Source organism: Microtus oregoni, unplaced genomic scaffold (genome assembly GCF_018167655.1).
Source record: "Microtus oregoni isolate MIOR12 unplaced genomic scaffold, Mior012 000091F_ref0000469, whole genome shotgun sequence".
Taxonomy (NCBI): Eukaryota; Metazoa; Chordata; class Mammalia; order Rodentia; family Cricetidae; genus Microtus; species Microtus oregoni.
Window position 1 is genome coordinate 3303202 of NW_024544600.1, and position 21963 is coordinate 3325164.

Below are 21963 nucleotides of genomic sequence, written 5' to 3' on the forward strand. Positions count from 1 at the left end.
CCAATCTGAATGTGAGGGTCAGAATCTGGTTTCCAGTAGGAAAGTTCCTCAGAGTGAAGTGAGTGGCTGAGAGGAAACCTGGGAACTCAGCAGAGACCTGGGCTCAATGCTGAATACACAGAAGAATCCCCCAAGGCAGCTCAGTGGGGAAGAGAGCTGCCAAGCAAGCATGCAGGCAGGCTCAAGCATGAGACAGGATAGCTGGGGCGAACTGGGCTGCCAGCCTAAAAGAAATACAATGGTGAGCTCCAGGTCCCTCTGCATAACAGTGGAAGACAGGTGTACTCACTCACAGGGCACCAGCAGACTTGACTTCAAACACAAAGCTATGAGGACGCATCGGGCATGCCTGGCAAGTATCTGTGAGCATTACCAAGGTGACCAATGGCCTACACGGTCCTGCTCCTGTCTCAGCTGCCACCTGCTTGCGGGCAGAGCTCCAAGCACTCACTTGTTGATGACCTTCAGGGAGGTGTAGCTGGCAGTACTATTCTAAAAGGAGTGCTAAAGGTAGGCCAGGAAGATAGAAGTGAGACCTGTTATTATTTCCAAAGATAGACAAGGAAAGCTCATGTGTAAAGCAATCTTTTCCAAAATTGGAAGACTTTTTATGGACCATAAGGATCTTCAGTTTGCTGCCCCAGGTGGTCTCATCGGAGCTGGAATGAAGAGCAACCCCACTCTGTGCAGAGCTGAGAGAACAGCCAGACAAGGGCTTGGTGCAGTTGGAGCTTTCCCTGAAATATTCACAGAGCTGGAAATTTCTCATGTCCTGCTTACACGTCTTCTGGGCGTACAAATTGAAGGAGACAAGAAAGCAAAAAAGGTCCAAAAGCTGTCTAAGAATGAAGAAATAGCTGGGCAGTGGTGGCAGGCGGATCTCTGTGAGTTCGGGGCCAGCCTGGTCTACAAGAGCTAGTTCCAGGACAGCCAAGGTTTTTACCCAAAAAACAAAAAAATGGTGAAGTGCTTATAGTCAACATAGGATCCTATCAAGAGGAAGAAGAGTTAGTCCTGTCAAGGTTCATTTGGGCAAGATTGTTTTGACTAATCCTGTATGCACAGAAGTAGGAGAAAAAAATTTCCCTTAGCCAAATAGTTGAAAAACATTGGTGTTTAACTGGTTGGGGTCAGATAAGAAGAGGCATGATGACTGAAAAATCCAAGTTAAACAATGCCTTGAGATGGAGTTGGAATTTCCCCTAATAGCGTAGGAGTATATTTTCAAATACTAGGGAATTAATTTCATAGCTTAGTAGTAGCTGGAAGAATATTCTCGTATTTTGACAATGAAAATAGGGCCTCCAGGTAAATGTGAAAAGCAAGATACTGTATACTATATTGGATTAAATCTACATTTTAGCAGAAGCATTCTAAAACGATGTCTAATTCATCAATCAGTCTGAACTGGAACTTCACTACAACCAGCCTTTGCTATAACACACCTAGCATGAATCTATCGAAAATGAAAATGGTTTCTCTTTTCATGATTCATCTGTAAGTGGCTCCACGGTAAAGGAAAACTAGAGACCCACACTTTCCTCAAAGACCCACTCATTTGTCCTCCTGTGTGTGATCTTTGGGATACTGAAGCTGCCTTACAGAGCTCAGAGCTGTGGCCGTGAGTCTTTAAGAGGTTTTTTTTTGTTTTGTTTTGTTTTTCGAGACAGGGTTTCTCTGCAGCTTTTGAAGTCTGTCTTGAAACTAGCTCTTGTAGACCAGGCTGGCCTCGAACTCACAGAGATCCACCTGCCTCTGCCTCCCGAATGCTGGGATTAAAGGCGTGCGCCACCACTGCCCAGCTTCTTTAAGAGTTTTTAAGGAAACTATTGACATATGTATTTGGTTGACTCTGAAGGGTTGAAGCATGAAGAACACATGGTTCTGAATCAAGCATTTATTGGGTATCTATGTGCCCATTTGGAGATGCTTTATACTAGCAATTCTGGCATGTGACTGAAAATACCGACTAGTTTACATAATCTCGTGGGAAATGAAGCCAGAATCTCTCGTCATTGATTTCAAGCATATATGTGAACATCAATTGTGTAAAGCACTGTACGTCGCAAGGGGGCCATACAGGCATGAAAACAATGTACCTTGTTGCCTTAAAAGTCACTTCAGATGGATGCAATGATTCTCAGCAAAACATGTACCTGATTTAAAGTTAGTCTAAGAAGAATTGGGGGCATGAATTTGCCACCTAAGAGCTCTCTTTCTAAACTCTCCAAAGATGAGATGTGTGTGCTAGTTTTTTATGGAGAAGTAGAACTAGTAAATGTGCAAACAACTAGATTCTCATAAGTCTCATTTCCTGTACTCAAAGGTCCATGATGACAAGAAAAGCCTTGGCTTTGGCTCACTAATGTGTCCCCTGCCCAGCACCCAGTGCGACATCCAGCTCACAGCAGAGGAACAAAAAGCATGTGCAGTAGGATGGATGAATCACTAGAGTGAATTGTTCTGCGTTATGGGGACCAGATTTTCCCAGGTTAGGCCAAGCTCCCAGCAAAAAAAGTATTCTTTGAGAAGTCTAACTCTTCCTGTTTTGTTGTTTGAAAAACTTGAGAATGACTCTGTGGTGGTTTGATTCAGAATGGCCACAAAGAATCATGAGTCATAGGGAGTGGCACTATTAGAAGGTACAGCCTTCTTGGAGTAGGTGTGACCTTGTTGGAGGAAGTGTGTCACTGGGGATGGGCTTTGAAGGCTAGTGTCAGTCTCTTCCTGCTGTCTGTAGAACAGCTACTTCTCCAGCACCATGTCTGCCTGCGTGCTGCCATGTTTCCTGCCATGATGATATTGGACTAACCCTCTGAAACTCTAAGACAGCCCTAATTAGATGTCTTCCTTTGTAAGAGTTGCTTGGTCATGGTGTCTCTTTATAGCAATACGACTGTAACTAAAACAGACCCCTAGAGGGATCTTTCAACAGAGAAAAGTTCCTTAACTCAAAAGCAATATTTCAAGGTTGGGGAAATGGCTCGGAAATGGGCTTGCCACACAAGCATATGGACCTATGTTTGGATCCCAGCGCACACAGTGTGGGTCTGTAAGCCAGTGCTTGGGAGATAGAGATACAGAATCTGAAATAAAGTTGACAAAGAAAATACAAACTTTGGAATTTCCAAGTCACAAGCCTATGATACAGTTCAAAGCTTATGGAGAGAAGAAAGAAAGTTCCCAAATTTATTCAAGTCGCTTTCCCTTTAAGTGACCCTAAGGAAATCCTAGTCACTCAGCACAGGTCAATGTGGGCTGAAAATCCATATGCTCACACCTATAATATCAGCACTTGAGAGGCTGAGGCAGGAGGATGGCCATGAGTTCAAGGCCAGACTGGATTACAAAGTAATACCCTGTCAAAAAGGAGGAGGAGGAAAGGAAGGAAGAGAGGGGAGGAAGGAAAGGAGAGAGCTAGGGAGGGAGGAAAGGGAGGAAGGAGGGAGAAAGGACTCCTTCAGGTGTTTATGGTTGCAGACACCTGCAATCCCAGCTCTCAGGAAGCTAAAGAAACATGAGTTCAAGGCAAAATCTTGTCTCCCATCTATAAAAATCAACAATAAAACGCAACTCCTTTCCCATCAAGTCAGCATGAGTTTGCAGTAGAGCCTCGCATCCAAGGATCTTTGTGGCAGATGAACAACCTGTCCCCTTCTTTCTTCTTCCCCTGAATGAGGCTAAAGCCACACCTATTCAGCATCAGTGCTAAAGGGGTTGAAATAACTGTTTTGTTTGTGGTGCTGAGGATTGAACCTAGCCCTGGCAAGCTGGGGAAGAGCTCTTCCACCAAGTTAAATCCCACTCCCACCCATCCCACCCCATTCTTTTAAAACTCACTAAATTGCCCAAGCTCGTCTTGTAATCACTCTGGAGTCTAAACAGGACTTGAATTTTAAATCCTCCTGCTTCAGCCTCCTAAGTAGCTGAAATTTCAGACCTATGCCAACAGGCTGACTTGATATGAATTCGCCAATGCCTCTGTCAGATTCTCCAGAAAGGAGAAAGGTTCTCCAGAGCCCAACCACCTTTTGCAAGAAATACAAGGCAGACAGGCAGACAGGCAGGCTGGCAGGCAGGCAGGCAGGCCACCTGCAGTCGCTTGATCTTCGATCCCAGGCCAGGCACTGGCTATGAAATGGAGACAGTGCACCTCATCAACGCCTCTCAGATGATACCCCAGATGTCAAGTAGCAGAGACAAGCCCCCTGCTGTGCCTACCGGAATTCCTGCCTACGGAACCGGTGGACACAATAAAACGTTTGTCTCTTAATCCACTGAGTTAGGGTTGTTCATTGCATTTGTTCATTCCCGTTGATTCCCATGGCATTTCTGCCAACCTAAGGACTGACTGTGATCTTTACAGGGTCCAACTTTCATTAGAAAATATTTCACAGTTTTACAGGAATAGGCTTTGCTGTGAAAGCTCTTTTAGTATAAACCTTCTGTTTTCTCTGCAGCTCTCGCCCTCGAAATGGTTCATCCAGTCTTGCTCCTTCAAACCACACTCTTGCCTCATCCTTTCTCATGAACGACAGTGGCCTCCTCAACACCGCCACTTAGATGAGTAAGTCTTTGTGAGTCTGAGAGTAGTTGAGGCTGCTCAGAGGCTACCTCAGGAAAGGAAAAAACAAAAGAAAGAGTATAATCGTGGCCTCCATAGATCAAAATGAAAAATGCATACTTTTCCCTGAGGTTTCCTAGCCGCTATATGGATTTCGGGCAGGTGTAAAGGACTCCACTGGCTTACTGACCACCTGTGTGACTCTACCAGGTACCTTGCTGAGCCCAGAGAAAAACAGGTAAAGAATCCAGGACCCCAGTTAGGACAAGAATGAATGCCTGAGAGGCAGCTTCATGTAGCATCTAATAAGCTAAGTGTTCCCCCAAGAGGTATGCAACCTTGCTCCTACTAAGATACCAAACACTGTTTTGATGGAAAGACAGCCCTATGGACAAGAGAAAGTGGGCTCGGGGCTACTCTAGGAAGCCTGTTCCACAAAGATAGCAGGGCTACAAGAGAAACGGTCATTCTGGAGAGGAAGGGGCAGCCAGTCTAAGCAGAGGGAAGGAACGGCATGTGCAAAGGAATGGCGCGTATCTTCTGGGTGAGCATGACCCAAAAGCCCGCAACATGACACATGGACAAAGAATGAAAAATAAGATGACAGTGGACAAGAGAGAGAGATCAACAGACTTCTAGAATCCAGAAAATGCAGGAATGGTAACTGAGCTAAGACAACGGAACGGATGTGCCCGCGCATCTCCTGCTGCCTGAAGAAGTATGGTGTACAACCTCAAACAGCTCAAAGCTGGAGGTGGGAGGGTCAAAAGTGGGGGAAATCACTGAAAAGTCTACATGAACTCTACGGTAACACATGCCTGCAACCCCAGCACTTGGAATTAATACAGGAAAATGGTGAGTTCAAGGACAGCCTAAGCTATGGCTACACAGTGAAACCAGGTCAAGGTGTGAAAGGGGGAGTAAGAAAAGGGGGGTAACTCCTAAAGCCTGAGGCAGGATTACAAGGCTGAGGCTAGCCTGGGCAATCAAGACAGGGAAGGAAGGAGGGAAAGAAGAAAGGAAGAGGTGGGGGCAGGAGAAAGGGAGAAGGAGACAAGGGGGGGGGGGTGGAGAGTGGTGGGAGGTAAAGGTATTTTAGGACTGACAGGAAAGTAGTACTTAGAAGAGGTGTGGCCTGAGACACACTCCAGGCCAGCTTCTGGTCTTTCTTTTGAGGAGACTGCCTTTGCATCTGAAGGTTTCTCTTTTTACTGGAGAGCTCCCGTTTACCCAGAAGTTCTAGATGTTTTGTAAGGGAGCAATTTTAGCATCTCTGCCACAGAAAGGACATGACAATCGAGAGGAGTTGAGAACCCATGAGGGGCGAAACCAAGACTCACTACTAAGCTGACTGGAAGCAGAAGTGAGGGGAGAACGCAGCCAAGGATGCCTGCTAAATTTCTGCCTCACATGGTGTGGGGTTTGGATGAGAATGGTCCTCACAGATTCACGTGTTTGAATACTAGGGTCTCAATTGGTAGAACTGTTTGGGAAGGACTGGGAGGTGTGGCTTTATTGGAATAAGTACATCACTGGAGGAGGCAGGCTTTGAGGTTTCAAAAGACTAGCACCACTCCCATATTCTCTCTCTCTCTCTGCCTTGTGGTTATATCTCAAGATGTAAGCTGTCAGCTACTTGAGTGCCATGCCTCCCTGCCTCCCTCCCTCAGCCCTCCGAAACCACAAACCCCAAACTAATTGTTTTCTTTTATAAGTTCCTTTGGTCATGGTGTTTTATCAAAGCAATAAAGCAACAACTATGATAGGAGACCAAGATTACCATTTATTTCAATGTTGGACTAAGAGAGAGGCACAGACTTTCAGAGAGAAAGCTATAGGGTTAAGTTTTCAACAGGACGATCAGGAGGCCAGTGCACACAAGGACCCATGGGGAAATGCCAGGAAAACAGCAGAAGGCAGGTGCTAGGAGCCCACAGGTGTGGAGCCTGGTGATGCCCACCTGGCGGTCATCATCAGAGTCATGGTCAAAGCAATGGCTAAGTAGCTCAGTCGGTAGAGTGCTTGCCTCTCATGCAGAGCAGTGGGTTTCCTCCCAGCACTGTGAAGGACACACAGCTACATCAAAGGAGTGGCTGAAATAACCTACAAGAGAGCATAGTAAGGGAAGAGAACCCCACCCAGAGAGACCAAAGGCACTTCAACCTTTGAGTTCAGGGAAAGGATGACAAGGAAGAACACCAGGAAATGCCTGCAAGATTCAAGGAAAGGGGCTGGATGGATGACTCAGCAGTTCAGAACACTGCCGCTGTTCTAGAGAACCTGGGTTTGATTCCCAGCACCCACATGGTAGCCCACAACCATCTGTAACTCCAGTTCCAGGGAATCCAACATCCTTTTCTGGCCTCTGTGAACCGCATGTACATGATGCAGACATACATGAGCACTAAATGGAATGGCTCAATGGTTAAGAGCACTGACTGTTCTTCCAGAGGTCCTGAGTTCAATTCCCAGCAACTACATGATGGCTCACAACCACCCATAATAAGACCTGGTGTCATCTTCCGACCTACAGGGACACACACGCAGACAGAATACTATATATTTTTTAAAAAAAAAAAAACCTATAAAACAAAAATAATTTTAAAATTTTTAATTGAAAAAAAACAACTCAAGACTCCTTGGAAGGCTGTCTTCTCACTTTTCTCCTTTAATCTTTCCCCTCCAAAAAAAAAAAAAATCCAGGAATTAAAAGGGGCCCAAGAGGGCCAACAAGATGGCCCTACAGGTAAGGGTGCTTATTGTAGAAGCCGGTGACCTGAGTTTAACCCTGAAACCTACATGAAGGTAGAAGGAGAACCAATGCCAAAAAACTGACCTCTGACCTCTACCCACACACCAAGTACCTGTATGCCCCCAACACATACACATGTAATAATAAGTATTTTAAGTTAAAAGAAAAAACAGCCCAAGAAGAAGAACTCTAGAAAGGGATTCTTCTCTCTCAAAAGATTATTATAGAGGTCAGGAATGTGGCTTGCTGTCAAATGCTTGCCCAGGGTCCCATCCTTAGCACTAATTTAAGGCCAGTTTGTTCTACATAGCTAGTTGGAAGATACATAACAAAACCGTGTCTCAAGAAAAAACACTCCCACGTCAGCAGTAGGATTGCTACAAGTTTGAAGACAGCCTGATCTACAAATTGAGTTCCAGGCCAGTCAGTGCTACACAGAGAACCCTGTGTTAAGGAACCAAACCAGAATAAAATGACTAACAATGAAATGAAAGCTGGGCAGGATCCGAGTCAGCAAAACTCATCAAGGCTCAGAAAAGATGGGCTCCCAAGGAGAAGCCAATCATAATTCAGGCGACAGGTCAAAGGGCAGAGATGCGGGTCTAAATAGAAGTGTCAGCATTTAAGTGCGTAGTGGACTAAGCCTTCTGTCCAGCCTTATCTAAACATAAGGCAGCTAAAGGTTAAAATTACCAGCATTGTGTGGTGAGACACAAATATTCCACTTCCTTCTTCCCAGTTCACTAACTGCACATTTCCCAGCACTAGTGTCTGCATGAGACTGAAGTCTAGAACAAGAAGAATAAAAAATTGCATAAAATATTCTAAGGAGAAGAGCTGGGGACACAGCTCAATCTAACATGTGTAAGACTGTGAGTTTCAGGAAGAAAAGATAAAATGTATCCAAGGAGTACTGTGGATATAGGTCAGTGTGTTGTAGCCTTAGCACAAAAAAAATAAAAATTAAAAAAGTATATGTATGCTCAGATATCCAAAATACACTGAGAATACTTTTAAAACTCTCAACAATAAAAAAAAATACACATCTCAATTTAAAGCTGGGTGAGAGATGGGCCTGGTAGAGCAAGCCTCTAAGCCCACCTACTGGGGAAACTGAGGCAGGTGCTTCCCAAGATCATGTCCTGTCTGAACCACAATGAAACTTGTTAGCCAGGCCAACTCAGTAAGCCCTGCTCTCAAAAAGGAACAAAGGTGCATCTCGATAGTAGAGAGCACTTACCAGTATGTGGACCCTATATTCTTTTTTGTTTAGTTGTTTGCTTGTTTTTTTGAGGCAGGTTTTTTCTGTGTAGCCTTGGCTGTTCTGGAACTCTCTATGTAGACCAGGCTGGCCTCGAACTCACAGAGCTCTACCTGCCTCTGCCTCCTGAGTATTGGAACTAAAGGCATGTGCCACCACACCCAGATGTAGTACCCTAAATTCAGTCCCCCTTGTACATCAAAAAGAAATGAAACAATCTGGAGAAAGTCTGAACAGACAGCACATCAAACAAACAAACAGATGGCCGAGCATATGAAAGGAAGTATATCAGATGCCACTAGAAGACTGCAAATCAAAACAGTAACAGCCCATAGCAGCCCAAACTATGAAGTAGGCAAGATGCCATTTGGGTAAACGGGCTCATACACCAAAGGAAGGGCCATACAAGTCAGTATTACTCAGCAATGAAGAGAAATGGGCACCAAACCAAAGACAAGGAGGAACCTGAATCCACTGTTTAGTAAAGAAGGCAAACTGGAGAGGCCATTGTACCATTAAAGGTGGTAAAACTATCTAAAAGGTTACTGTTTGCATGATGACAGTCATATTAATATTCGGTAAGACTGAACTATGTAGATAGTAAAAAGGATAACTAGTTAGCAGGGGCTGCAGGAGGGTAGATAGGTGGATAGGTAGAGTGTTTGGCTTTGGAGACAGTGTCTACTTTAAATGATACTGCAGTGGTGGGTATACACCACATGTTTGTGATAATCCACAAAGTGGCGGGGCACTGAAGTGCACACCTGTAAGGCTAGGACTCAGGAATCTGAGCTGGATAGATTTCACATCTACGTTCACAATGGAGACCATGTCTCCGACACTAACAAAGAGCAGGGAACAGGGAACAGAGTAAACTGTGCTCTTTGCTACTAAAAATGCATAGCTGTCTTTATCAGTTGCAACAAACGTATCCTGCAAATGCAAGATGTTAACAGCAGAGAAACTGAAGAGGGAGACTAGGAGGTTTTCTACCTCAAATGTCTGTCAACCTACCTGTGTCCTAGCACTCCGAAAGCTGAGACAGGAGGATTGCCATTAGTTTGAGGCCAGTGTGGACTGTAAACATTGAGCAACAGACCTACCAGAGCTTAATAGCAAGACATTGCCTCAAACAAACTCGTGTGTGTGTGTGTGTGTCTGTGTCTCTGTGTGCATGTATGTGAGTGTGTGTTTGAAATGTATTAATTTAACTTTACGGAAAGCTTTAAAAGAGACAAGCCTAGAGCTGGGGATATAGCTCTGCTGGTAGAGCACACAAGAGGCCTTGAGTTCGGTCTCTAGCACCACGTAAACCAGACGTGGTGGCAGGGGCTGTAATCCCGGCACTTGAGAAGTAGTGGTAGACAAATCTATGAGTTCAAAGTGAGTCTGTTCCAGTCCAGCAAGGGCCACCACAAAATGAGACAAAAACCAAGGTCATTCTCAGCTATACAATGAGGCCAGCCTGGGATAAAGACCCGTCTCAAAACAAAAACAAAACCCAGCACATCAGTTTTAACCTCAGAAAGGTTAACTACACAAGCTTTTCTACTACATCTTATCAAAATCAATGAACATACCAAGAAAAAGAAGTGAGAGCAACTAATGGCCTCATCCATTAGGTTCCCACACAGAGCGCGAAAACTGTGAAATTATGCCCAGCACGACGGCTCCGGCTCCGTAGCAAAGGTGCCGCTCCCAAACCTTAACACCAAAATTCAACTTTAGGGACCCACATGATAGGAGGCAAGAACGGGCTCCTCTGACCTCCACATGAGGGAAACATACACTCCAATTAATTAATTAAAAAACCAAGTCTTTTGTTTGTTTTTAAGAAAGATATGCCAATACTAAAAAGAAACACTATCCAGGTTTCTGGGAGAGCTAGTAGCCTAAACTCTAAGACTCCCACCGCACAGAATGTGGCCTGAAGCAAGAATTCACATGGGATCTCCCAATCAGTCACTCAGCGAGAGGGAACCCTGAGGGGGACAAGATAACGTCAGCAAGCTCCCAGTAAAAGTCCTCCCATTTTAAAGAGAGGAACAGAAAAGTGAAGTGACTGACTACAGCAGATAAGATCTAACAAACATCTTTTCCAATGAGTACAATTCTTCCTTTGTTTTAGGAAACAAAGAAAAGTTAATAATAGGGGGCTGGAGGACCTGGGTTCAATTCCTAGCACCCACATGGCAGCTGACAACTGTCCAGAACTCCAAGATCTGACACCCTCATACAGAGATATATGCAGGCAAAATACCAAAGTACGTAAAATAAATGAATTATTTTTTTTAAAAAGGTTAATAATATGTCTGACCTAAGTCCACATTTCTTACAAAAGTGAACTGCAATTCTACATCAGAATTATCTTAAAAAAAATTATAGCCGGGAGGTAGTGGCACACGCCCTTAATCCCAGCACTCAGGAGGCAGGGGCAGGCAGGTCTCTGTGACTTCATGCCCAGAATGGTCTACAGAGAGAGCTCCAGGACAGCCAGGCTGTCACACAGAGAAACCCTTTCTCAAAACTGTCTCAAAAAAAAAAAAAAAAAAAAAAAAAAGGAAAGAAATCAGCCAAGTGTTGAGAAGCTATGAGCAAAGGCTCCTGAACACCAGCCAACAAAACCAGACTAAACCCTAATCTGGTGTCTGGTGGTGTTTGGTTTGGTCGATCATACCAGCTCAAGAGTCATTCTCAGGGACATAAACATCAGGAAAAATCAAGATAAAAAGAAATCTCCAAAGCATTTTATCTTCAAAAGAGTAATTTCTAAACCTCTGGACTAATCTGAAGAATTTATGGCCCTTGTAAAAGTTACTCAAACTAAGGACCACTCTGTTTGGTGATGCCTGGCAGAGTGCTTGAAATGGCCCTAGATCATCTTAATCAGAGCCAGAGAATCAATCTCTCTCCCCCACCACACCTCCTCAAATAACACAAGAATGCATTGTTCTTAGGACTACCTATGACCTCAAAACTTGAGAACAAAGTTTTGTTTACAGAGACCAAATGTATTAGATATGTCTAAGAACATACTTGTAATCCCAGCACTAAAGAGTCAGAGACAGGAGGATTACCACAAATTTGAAGCCAGCCTAAGACAAGAGTATTCATGGGTACTGGGGATACAAGTTCTTGACTCAAAACACTAAAAAGGAAAAAAAAATACCTCCTAGATAATATCTATCAATAGAAATTCTATGTATATGACAGACAGAGACCCGACGCCCGTCTATCTCAGCACTCTGAAGCTCCCTAAATTCAAGGCCAGCTTTGGTTACACAGGAAAACACTGCTTCAGACAGACAGAATTCATTTAGACAATTAACTCAATGCGTATTAGCACAAGCAGCAGTGATGTCTGATGAAACATAACCACATTTTCCGAAGGGGCAGAAATTAGCGGAAAAAGTGGCACCGTTCAAAATTTCACAAATCTAGGGCTGGTGAGAGGGCTCAGCAGGGAAAGGTGCTTGCTGCAAACACGTCTGGCAACGCAAGATCCAGCCCCAGAACCTGAATAAAAGCGGAAGGATAAAACTGACTGCACAGCATTGCTCTCTGATCTCCACAGGCCTACCTACCCAAGCACATCACCTGTGCACACACAGACTCTTAATAATAAATAATGCATTTTTAAAAACAGAACGTTTTAGAAATCTAATTTCTGGCTCAATGGAAAAGTGTTAAAGCTGGGTGTGCTGCCTCAAGCTTGTGATCCCAACACCTGAGAGGTGGAGGCAGCAAGATCAGGTGTTCAAGGCTAACTAACCCAGGCTACTACCAGCAAGTGTGAAGCCAGCCTAAGAGGAAGGGAAGAAGGGAAGGGGCCTTTGGAATCTCATAGCTGCAGCACATGTCGGCTGCAGTACGTTTTGGTTGAGGTACTCCAGCGAAAGCCGGCTTCATAGAGATGTGGCAAACAACAAAGAGAAGATTGTCTATTCAGTCTTTCAATGCTGCTCAAAATATTGGTAGGGGGTAGTTCCTCAAAGACCAGGCAGGTGTAGACTGTGGGGTCATTCACAGTTACATTAATATCTACTCAACCTTGTACTTTTTATATAATATCCCCCTGTGTGTTTTTGTAATATACATTAGTGGCTTTTAGAAAACATTGGCTTTAAGATTTACAAATCTTCCAAATACTGGTACATTTTATTCTCCACCATGCCCCCCAAAAAAATAATTTGTTAACGCTAAAGAGTTACATTTATTAATTATCAGGAAACTATCAAATAGAGGTATGTAGTTTTCTCAATTTTTGTTTTGGTTTTGGGGTTTTTTTGGTGGGGGTGGGTTGTTGTTTTTCGAGACAGGGTTTCTCTGTAGCTTTGGAGCCTGTCTTAGAACTCTCTCTTGTAGACCAGGCTGGCCTCGAACTCACAGAGATCCACCTGCCTCTGCCTCCCAAGTGCTGGGATTAAAGGTGTGTGCCACCACCGCCCGGCTGAGTTTTCTCAATTTTTAATTTTTACTCCTAAACTCAATTGTTACATTTTTTTCTCTTTTCTTTAAGTTTACAAATTGCAACACACATTGCCAGTTTCCCCCCTTGGTTAAGCAAACACCGTCTCTCATTTTTGAGGCAGTGTCTACCACATCCCAGCTGTCATCCTTTCAGGGCCTTGCACAGTTTAGGCATGCGCTGGACCAGGCTGTACCCCGAGCCCCTACAGAACACTTCTGATCCAGAGCACGCAGTTGCTTCTGCAGAAAAAGCAATCACTTTCTAATGAACACGCTCCACTCTGAGAGCAGCTCTGACAAAGAACATAGAAGGATGGACATTTATTTATTTACGCAGTCAGCATTTTGAGATAGGCTCCCATTCTATAGCCCTGGCTGGCCCAGTACTTGTTCTGCAGCCCAGATGCCCTCAACCTCACCAAGATCTCCTGTTTCTGCCCCCCAAGTACAAGGATTACAGGGTGGCCCACCACATGTGGCTTTTACAATGGCTTTGGGGTCACAGCAAAACTGAGCGGAGTACAGCACTCCCAATACCTCCAGGCTGGGCCACAGGTGCAGCATCCCCCACTGTAGACACTTTGAGAAAGGGATCTCTTCATGGCTCCATGACCCTGAGAATCTTCCATGCGGTCATAAGAGCTCGCCGGCATCCCACCACACAGAACACTCGTCAGTGCCCTATACAGAGCCTACCCTACAGGGTCCTTTGTCACAGGTAATTAGGAATAAGCATCAAGGAGACTGAGGCAGGGGAATACTGAGTCCTTTGGACTAGAGAGTAAAACCTATTAAAACAAAATATCCATACACACGTACACATTTATATACGTGCATGCTACAGAATTCTTTAATTATCCCACTCCCTTTTATGCAGGGGTTTATTTTGACGAATGTGAAAGAATTTGTTTTTCCTACATAACTTGACAACAAGAAGACCACAGCAAGAATGATTGGCCAGGGAAAAGTCGTCCTTACATTAAATATTTATTGCGTCTAAACCACAAGTAGGAAAAAAAATTCAAAGGCTAACTATTTTAATGATAACTCACATTGTTTGGTTTACAGGAAAGGTAATTACACAGCTTGCATTTGGGTTTTGAGGTTTTTAGGATTTCATGGGGGTGGGAGGGGAAGGAAAGGGAAAAATCTAATGCATTTAGATTCTGCCAGGAAAAAAGTAAAAGAAGAGACTGTGAAAAGCAAAACAACATCAGTATTAGAGAAGGTGCGGGGAAACCCGCATTTCAGGAAGCTTTCACCTTAGCAGGTGCCAAGTCCAGACTCAAAGGCGCAGACTCTCATAGCGAGAGCAGGAGGTTCGGACCGCAAACTATTAAAATCAATCAGCCGTCGGGAAAGCAGGTGACTACACCGACGGGGGGCAGGGTTTCCCTTCCCTAATCCCGATCAGTTTTCAGAAATGGCGTCTACAAAAACTACCCAAACATCCCCCTAATAATCTGCAGCCCTCCTCCACGATGAGGAAGCCATTATTTATGAGACGTTTTACTTTCTCTTTCAAGCACGGCCGACTTCCTCCTGCCCCACACTGGGCCGAGGGGTTGGATGGGTCGCTGGTTCTTTCCTGTCCCCTCCAACTTAAAATTAAGGAGGCGAATGAATCTGGTTCATACGGAAGCCAAGTCTTCCATCTGTAACGCCATTCTGAACACTTACTCAGCGATCAAAGAAAAGTTACGGTGACAGAAAAACAAAGCTTTACAAGTTCAGCGATGGACATACATGAACATCTGCACATCCATACACACCCTCACACACGCTTGTGCACACACACGTACAGATGTGAAGAGAGACAGAGCAGCTGCATAGCACACAGCAAATCAACTTCTTAAAGGTCATTCATGTGTGTATCTACCTGGATTCTCCTCCCGTCTTCCTCCCTGCAAACCAAATTCTACTAACGGGCTCCCGAATCTGCACTAACTAATGTGGTGGCTTCTGCCTGTAGCCCCAGCTACACAGGAAGCTGAAGCAGGATCTTTATAGCTTTTTAAAATATAAATATAAAAGAAAATATAAAAGCTGACCCATTTTCCTCATCTAATTCAAAACAGAACTCCTCCTGTTAGCTTAAAAAAAAAAAAATTCGACCCTAACCACTCTTCTGCCCTTCAACTATTCAATAGGGAGGCAGAGGCAGGCAGAAGATCTCCGTGAGTTTGATGCCAGTTTGATCTACAAAGTGAGTTTCAGGGTTGCCACCATCAAAGCTACATACTGAGACCCTGTCTCCATATAAACAAATAAATATATAAAAGGAAAAAAACAAATTAAAAATTTCAAATTTTTATGGTACAGGAGACCGAACCCAGAGCTCGCGCACGGCAGGTATGTGCTCTACCACCAAGCTGTATCTCTGGCCCTTTTTTCAAAAATCTGAGACAGAATGCCAGCAAGTTCCAGGCCTTCAGCACTGCTGGGGTTACAGGTGTGTCTACCTATGTGCACGCACACACCATGTGACAGATATGAACTTCAGTGGACTGCTTGTGGAAATCGGTTCTCACTTTCTACCACATTAGGTTCCGGGAATCAGTGACTACTCAGGTGGTCAGGCTTGGTGGCAAGCGCCTGTACCCACAGAGCCAGGCCACCAGCAACACTCACCGGCCACCGCCCATTTCTCAAGACAGTGTCTCACACAGCCCTGGCTGGCCTCAGACTCCCACTGTAGTCTGAGATGACCTTAAACTCTGAGCTTCTGTCTCCACCTCCCAAGTGTTAGGATTTACAAGAGTGTGCCACTATGTCGGGCTTACTCAGTCTTAGGGATGGAAGTCAGAGTTACATGCATGAGAGACGCATTCTAACAACTCAGCCATATTTCCAGCCCGTAGCAGTACTTCTTATAGGATGAAAAACTCCAAGGGACTATTACTGAGTAGTGATCATCTTCTTATGTGTTGACTATTACTTAAAATAAATGGAGTGGAAGCATAGATCTTTGAAGGTGCAAAGAGATTTACCATAAGGGCCTCTGTGTAACAGGAATTGACAGTCTGCCATGTCTATATCTTTATGTGAAAGGCTCTGTCTCCTCTCCCACAGTGTAAATCCCCGTCCCTATTCATTTAGTTTATTTCCCAGTAGATCAAAATCTCCCAATTACTCTTTCTTTCCTCCGGGTCACTAATGGTACCATGAATCATAACTTGCCAGACTTTGTAGCTAAGAGAGAGACTGCAGATTTTAACAATAATAATTAATAGTATTTGAATATTAGCTATATGCTAGGCACTATGCAAAACACCTTATAACAAATTATCTTCTTAATCTTCACATCTACTCTGTGAGTGGGCCTAGTGGGCAGTTTGTGAACAAAGAAACTGAAACTAGACAAGTTAAAGCACCCAGCCTAAGGACAAAGAGGGAGCCTGGCCTCACAGCAATCTTTAAAAAGCCCCCACAACCAGATGCGTCAAAACCCTCCAGCACATTACCCAAGTGCTGGCAGTTCGGAGAGCTCAAAATGTGAGCTTCTTGACTGATGCAATTAAAAGGTCAAAGGTCAGATAAATTGCTCAGTGGTTAGTAAAGTCATTCATTTACCACAGATAGAGCTAGCAGGAAGAAAAGCCAGGGTCTAAACATCATTTTCTTCTGGGGATAGAGATTTGCTTTCCATATTATTTTGTTGAGCTGTTAAAATGATTTTCAATAAATAGATCCAAGATAAACGGGTAAGCTTTAAAAAGTGTCTAGAGAAACACACATTGAATTATTAGCAGGAAGACAAGCTTAGCTTTTTACAACAGCGTAAGTTACTTTTATGAAAAGAACACAACTTACTGGAAGGACATTTCAAGGCAAAGGAGCAAGAGGTGTGGTCCTCTGGCCCCTCCCTCTGCTTCCTTCTCCTAGATTAAGAGCTTCTACTTATAGCCCCTGAACACACAGTGCTGTTTTAAGCTCTGCACAACCATGCTTCTTCCACCTTGCATGCACCTGTTCCCCGCTCTGCGGAAGCTCAGGCGGTCTCCTGTGCCCTCACCCCTGAAGAGAACGAACCCCTCTTTTCTTGGACCTTACTAAGACCTTAGATACTCAGGACACTTACTATGGACCAGTACAATGTAAACATCTTAATGAATTTGCTTCGTTTTGAAACGGGGTCTCTCTGTATAGTTCAAGCCAATCCAGAACTCGCAATGCCCCTGCCTCAGCCTCCTAACTGCTGGGATTATAGGCATGTGCCACTGGGCCTGTCTCTCTTCTTTCTTTTTTTAAACAGATAAGAAAACTGAGGCTCAGATTCTAACTGGGAAGCAGCCAACCCAGGATCCAAACCCAGATTTCTTTGCCTCTGCAGCTTAGTCTTAAGCCACTGTTCAGTCCTGAGTCTACACTACAGTAGCACACGCCCTGGTCCCCATGGGGGAGAGGGAGCACAAAAAGCTATTACCCACTGCTTCTTAAATTGCATAATAACTGGGGTGAGATTTTGAATATTCATTATCCTCGGACCCTGCCTAACTTTGATTTTTTGTTGGTGGTGCTTTGATCTTGTTTGGTTCATTAACACACTGTTCTCTACGTAGCCCTGGCTGGCCTAGGACTCAATCTGTAGCCTTAGCTAGCCTCGAACTTGCAGCAATCCTTCTGCCTTTGTGGGAGTGTTTTTTCTTGAAAACAGGGTTTTGCTACGTATATAGCCTCCAACTAGCTATGCAGAACAAACTGGCCTTAAGTGAGTGATGGTCCTCCTGCCTCAGCCTCCCAAATACTTAAATTACAAGCATGTACCATCATACCTGGATCTGCCTAGCTTTTTTTGTTTTTTATTTTTTGTTTTTGAGACAGGGTCTTATTCTTTACCCCACACAGGCCTGGAATTCACTACTGAAGCCTAAACGAACTTCAAGCTCAACAATTTTCTTGCTTCAGAACTCACCCACATACTAAAATGACAGACATGAGCCAGCAGGGCCAGCCTCTGCTTAATATTTTTGTTTTTGTTTGTTTGAGTCAGGGTCTCACTATGTAGCCTTCACTGGCCTGGAACACAGTTTATAGACCAGGCTGGCCTTGAATTCTTAGAGATCCAACTGCCTCTGCCTCCCAAGTGCTGGGATTAAAGACATGTGCAACCAGTATGGCTCACTGCTTTGAGCACACACATGTGCATATGTGCATGTCTGTGTGTGTGTGTTAACCTGAATAAAGTTATACCAAACCTAACATGAAAAACGAAAACCATACTAGAAATTCATTCTTCCAAATATTACTCCTTTAAACAAATTATTTCTATGAATTTACCACTAAATATAATCTGGTCATTCCAACTATTTATACCACCGTAAGCCAAGGCTTTCAAGCAGGACATTTTTTTCACCACCAAAGACAGCAAGGCAGCAACATCATCCTACTGTGTCTCCTTGAAGTTGATCCACGACACTGGGAGTCCTTCAAGATTTGGGGTTGTCCTGCAAGTACTCCTTAGATGAGTACTTTAAAAAAGACCCGAAAGTTTCACTAGAACTTTAAAATACAAATGACGCAAAAATGTGTTCCATAGTAGAACACTTGCTTAGCAAGATGGGTTCCATCCCGACAGTATGAGAGAGAAGGGAAGGGAGGGGGGAGAAAGTAGGGAGGAAGGGAGACACAGGTGTGATGCCTTACTCTCTTTGATGACATTAACTTGCAGTATTCCTTGATAAAGCAATTATCAAGTTACCCCAACAGACTGTACATTCTACAAACAAGACATACCCTATGTTTCTTGGCAGCTTCCACAAAGAGAGTACATATCCACTGAGCTGTATGACATCTCTCTCAGAAAGCATCAGGAAGAAACTGCTGCCTTGAACATCTCGAATGGTGTTCACCACTTCTGCCCTTCTCACATTTGAATGTCAAGACAAACAAAAGCCAAAAGAAAAGGAACTTTCTGCAGACAGAAATGACCACTGACCACAAGACTCTGTCTTAAATGTCACTGAGGTCACAACTACCCTTTACCTAAAATTTGCCTAAACATCTCCATTAATAAATAGCTTAAGTTTAATAGTAAATTATGATAACAAGAAAAAAATTACTTTTCAAGTAAGACACAGAACAGGGCTGGGCAGTGGTGGTGCATGCTTTTAATCCCAGCACTTAGGAGGCAGAGGCAGGTGGATCTCTGTGAGTTCCAGGCCAGCCTGGTCTACAAAACAAGTTCCAGGCCAGCCAGATCAACACATAGAAACCCTGTCTCAAAAACAAACAAACAAACAACAACAAAAAGACACAGAACAGTAAGTTAGCTGGCAGTCACTACTACTTCCGCTGTTGTGACACACTATGCCTTGGGCCAGTGTCTTGTCATTTTGGCCTCAATTTCCTTATCTACAAAATGAGGCTAACGTTCTATGACTAACCTACCTCCCAGGCCCTTTAAAGGTCCTCAGGTTGCGGATTATTTCTAAGTGGTTATTTGTCCCTAATGAACTACATATGAAAATAAAAGATTCATGAATCTGCTGCTAATGGTTCTTTGTGGTGCGTGTGCTAACAGACCACAAACAAACCGCTCCAACTTTTTTATTCTTATTAGTCCAGATTTTCTTCCCAAAGCCCTGGGTTCGATTCCCATAACCGACATGTTGTCACCTATCTGTAACTCTAGTTCCAAGAGGATCTGATGTCTTCTTCTGGTCTCCTTGGACATTGGACACACATGGTGCACTGACATACAACCAGGCAAAATACACATGCCCATAAAACAAAGATAAATAAAATCTGAAAAAAAAATTCTACTAGTGTTCTGGCCTGGCACATACAATAATGAAACAGAAATGCTACCTCAAGGAACATGGACATTATTTAATACAAAAACAAAAAAAAAAATGGCTGGCTCAAGACATACAGTCTAATCCCACATAGGTGGAGATGATTTAATGTTTTAATAAATTCAAATCAATGCTTTACCTGACAATTCAACATTCACAATGAATACAGACTAAATAAGCCCTTTAATACAGAAAACAGCAGGGGTAGACTTCATACATTTTGAACAAGAAAAAATGACTAACCACTGACTGTAGCAACACACATATTAATTGATATAACAGAGTGATGTGGACTAGGTATGGAAAAAGGGACTTGAGTGACTGCCTGAACTTGCTAACCTGCTTACTTAGACACACACACATCCCAACAGGTGAAGTTTACACGCGGAACTCAGTCAAGGCCAACCAGTCTTTGTTTCCCTATCTTCTGCATTTACCCAAGAGCTTGGCTCTGAGACAGAAAACTCCCACTCTTGATTGGCTCATTCTGTCCTGTGCAATTAAGCAACACCAAAATCCAGTAAACGCAATGGCTCAATTATTTATTGTCTAGTCGAGTTTACCAGGTGTTTATGAGAGAACAATGTCAAAGAGGAAAGAGGTTTGCTGCTCTTTAGAGCTGGTTTGACCAGGGATTTATTTTGAATTTAAAAAAAAAATGTTTTTTTTTTTTAACAAGGTGAGGGGAAGCATAGTTTAACATAGTGGTGGGTGAAAATTTAGAAAGAACACGTTTGTCAATTTCCTATAGGAAATATGATTCTTATGAAAAAAATCGTAGCCACAACTAGCCAGCCCAAGAGGCTGTGGGGGAACACCAGTCCCCACCTCCTAAGGGGTACAGCTGGCTACTGAAGGAGCAGAAGCAAGGCAAGGCAAAGAAAGTGGCTCGGCACCGAGCCGCCAGGCCCAGCACGGGGGCGGGAAGGAGGCTCTTTCCAACTCCCCCACCCCAATGATCTCCGCAGGCGTGACAGTGGCTCTGGTGGCCCGAAGTCCCTAGCCTCCGGGAGCAGGCATTGGAGGGCCGTAGTTGACTTCTGTCACCCTCAGCCTAGAATGCCCTCGCTCCACGGTTCTACCCCCGGAATCTCCCTCCGCATCTCCCCCTCGAAACTTCCAGCGCCGCTTCCCTTCCCAGGCCGGCTCCTGTCATCAGTGGAGCAGTCCCTCCGGGGTGACCCTCGGTGTCTCCACCTATCCTCTCGCCTCTCTAAAGTGTCCCAGTCACAGTTCTAAGCACCCCTAAAGCCTCAACCGCGCGACGCCCCGCGGTGTCCCCCAGCTGGCATGCCGTCGGGGCGGTGGCCCCACCCTGCACCCCCTTCACCTGTCTCCCGGGCTGAGGCCCGACTGGCCGGGCTACGCTGACTCCCGGTGCGAGCAGCTGGGCTCCCGAGGGCCGCCTGGCCTCTCCTAGCCGACGCGATCAGGCGACACACCGAGCCGGGTTGTGCCTCAGCGATCCGGTTAGGGCTCGTTCCCTCAGCCGCGACGTCGGAACCCCAGGCTCCCCCTCCCTGTCTACACTGCAGCTCCGGAAACCGCTGAATTACAGCCCCTCCAGCCAATCCCCACCCAGCTCCCAACGGGCCAAGACACGCCTCCATGCATAATTAAAGAACGACCCGCTCTCTAGGCCACCCCGAGGCCTCGGGGCAAGGGCAGTACTACCGAAGCCCCGCCCATCGACCAATGAGAAGCGCCTCTAGAAGAGAAGGTGGGGTCGAGAGGCGTCTGGACACGCCTCCCTGTGCGGGCTGTTCCGAGAGCTTCGTGTTCCTCCCGCCGCGGTCAAGGGAAGAGCGGAGGCCTAGCTCACAAAAGCCCGGGGGGAGGGAGGAGACATTAGTGGAATGTCCTGCTGAAAACTCAGCTGAGTTCCTGGCAGTGCGTGACGTCAAGACACTTTAAATGCCCTGATACGGCTCGCCTCTGCCCGCTCTCCCTTTTCCCGGCCCTTGGCACCACGTGGGGGCGAGATTGTGAGGTTCTTACCACGTGGGAATCAGCCAGTTAGCCGGCCTCCGTGTATCACCACACATATGCATTTGGGTTTCTGGGGACATCAAAAAAGTACATGGGCGACTCTTGACTGCTCTGAACTTCAATGTCTGCG

At 44.8% G+C, this 21963-nt stretch overlaps 1 protein-coding gene and 1 pseudogene across 4 annotated transcripts in view; one reads left to right on the forward strand and one right to left on the reverse strand.

Moving 5' to 3' along the window:
- Positions 1-21372, reverse strand: part of Stat3 (signal transducer and activator of transcription 3) — a 55274-nt gene extending 33902 nt beyond the window's left edge. For all 4 annotated transcript variants that reach the window (XM_041643815.1, XM_041643812.1, XM_041643813.1 and 1 more), the window contains exon 1: positions 21175-21372. The gene's annotated coding sequence lies outside the window, so the exon portion shown is untranslated. The remainder of the gene's footprint in view (positions 1-21174) is intronic.
- Positions 385-1206, forward strand: LOC121442351 (annotated as a pseudogene).
- Positions 21373-21963: the final 591 nt, after the last annotated feature.